The following is a 2,672-nucleotide window of genomic DNA, read 5'->3' as shown; positions in this document are numbered from 1 at the left end:
CATTAGCGGTTGTAGCTTCTGTCTCTGCTTCACGTAAAAGCTGCTTCCATGAACTGTCACAACTGGAGAGGCAAAGTCCAGAAGGCAGAGGCCTCGCCTGACCTCTCTCTCTTTGCATGTGGATCCGTGCCTTTGTTACGAAGCTCCACTTGCCAGGCCTCGTTAGTTTCACTTCTCAGATAGACCGAAGCCCACTGGCCTTGTCCAGGCATGCTGTGATGCTTTCCGCTCCGATTTATTCATTTGTTTATTTTTCCGTTACTGCATTAAACCTACTGTCAGTTATCTGGACGGACATGTGTCTGAGACACCTGGTCCTGCAATTGGAAGTGCATTTATTCGGCTTCTGAAATGACATCTCAAGTTAAGCATCTAATAAAATGCAAACAGGTATAAACACCCTAAGGCATACAAAAAGACTTCAATGAACCCAAAGAATGAAAGGAAAATATAAATCGAAAGGTTTTTAGCATAAGACCAATGGGAAAAGACAAAAAATAGATGACCAGGTGTCAATTTTAGGCTCAGATGTCACTAAAATTTGTGTAAGAATTCAATTGTGTCACTAAAATGACATTAATCAAAAGTAGCTATCACCAAACGACACAATTTATGTTTTTTTTATTGCAGCCGTGAAACCAAAGCATTGCTAACATTAAGGAGTGGCTTCTGTTTTGTGTTCACACATAGAATAATAGTTTAGACCCAAAACTTGAGTTTAAATACGACTGTCAGATCCAAAAAACGCTGCAGTGTGGCCTGTAAATACTAAACTACAGCTGAACTGGCAAAAATAAATCAAGAGCCTTTGAGTTATTATTAAAATATGGCACAAGAAACACATTAGTATGTTTTAAATCTGCCGCATTAAACAGAGCCAGAGATATATAAACAAACCAGAGAGGAATTAGAGTTTCAGAAAAGGCAAATAGGAAGCGGTTATTGTGTCTCTTATTGTGTCTCCAGTGTCGTTTCTTTAAGCCTGAACTCAAAATGTTTGTGTGTGAGAAAGAAAGAAACTTGATGATTCTGGCTTGCCCACACTTGTCGTTCCTCATAGAATGGGCTTCAGAGCTCAATCATGACTAATAACAACTGAGGGACAGAGATTAAAATATCACACACACTCCTTCCCATTTCATCACATCCAACTCATCACCTCGCTGATCAATAAATTAAAGACTCAATTTTTAATAGAGTGCTTATCTGAATTTCTGCATGCTGAGCTTGCACTTCCTATGTCCATTACACCGGCAATGTGCCACCTGGGGAATCATGGGATTAAGAAAAAAAATCATATAAGAGGGGAAAAAAACATTTTAGTAGGACAATAGCCACCAGGAGCGTCTCAAAACCGATTTTTAACTTGATTTTTAACTCGTGTCTTTGATTTGATTCTGATTTGATTCTCTTTGAAGCTGAAGTGCGTCATTTTTTTGGTTATGTGTTATTGTATATGTTGTTAAATGTGTTATTGTATTGCAGCATAATATATAAAGAAAACTATAATTAAGCCATTTGTAGGCTGATTCCCTTGAACATTTTAAACATTATGGAACTTTTAAGACCCGGAAACACCAAGCTAAATGCTAGAAGTGACGAAAGCTGACTGTGTTGTCCCCTAATGTCAGCTGCGGTCAAACCTGCGTTTAAACACAGCAAAAGGACTAAAGGTCAACTGTCAAATAGCATGTGCGTTCTGCACGTGCATGCAAGTAAATATCTGTCTATATCAGCTGGTATCAATAGTCTATTTCTGTCATTCAGAAAGGGAAATCGAAACTTTTGCTGCCAAGAAAACCCTGACCCGTCGAGGCACGGACTCCACTAGACACCTAAAGGTGTGATGTGGTATCTGGAGATGTTAGCAGCAAAACCTTGTATATTGTGAGGTGGGGCCTCCATGGATCGGACTTGCTTGTTCAGCACATCCCACATTTTATTTGAGCTACAGTAGCTCGTCTGCTTGATCAGACCACACAGGCCAAACTTCGCTCCCCACATGCATCAATGTGATGCATCAATCACCTGTCGCCGGTTCACCACTATTCTTTCCTTGGACCACTTTTAATAGGTACTGACCACTGCAGACCAGAAACACCTCACAGGAGCTGCAGTGTTGGAACTGCTCTGACCCAGTCGTCTAGCCATCACAATTTGGCTCTTGCCAAACTCACTCAAATCCTTACGCTTGCCCATTTTTCACTTGCTGCCTAAAATATCCCGCCCTCTAACATGTGCATTGGTGAAGAGATAATGTTATTCACTTAATCTGTCATAATGTTATGCCTGATTGGTGTATACAACAACAATAAATTGTTTCTTATTTTCACTGGCATGTCTCAGGTGTCGAAGGCTAGTGCTTTGTTGATAAAATACTTAAATACTTACAAGTTGATTATACAACAATGTGTGTTGGTAGTGACTGTACACAATCCTATAATGATAAAAATCCATCAAGTTTTTTTTTTTTTTTAAATCTCCTTCTATGTTTTCACCTGTCTGAAATCAAGCCGTTCGACCGTGTGACGTCACACGGTCGGATGCCCCTCCCACGACTGTTGATTGACATCAGCGTTTCACCTCAGACCCGCCCTGAGCGAGCTCAAGCTGTCATCCGCCATTGTTGATACGCTGGAGCAGAATTGCGTCTAAGCAATTGTGGGGTTCTG

Source organism: Pseudorasbora parva, chromosome 24, assembly GCF_024679245.1.
Source record: "Pseudorasbora parva isolate DD20220531a chromosome 24, ASM2467924v1, whole genome shotgun sequence".
NCBI classification, from domain to species: Eukaryota; Metazoa; Chordata; class Actinopteri; order Cypriniformes; family Gobionidae; genus Pseudorasbora; species Pseudorasbora parva.
This window is presented reverse-complemented; position numbering follows the sequence as displayed.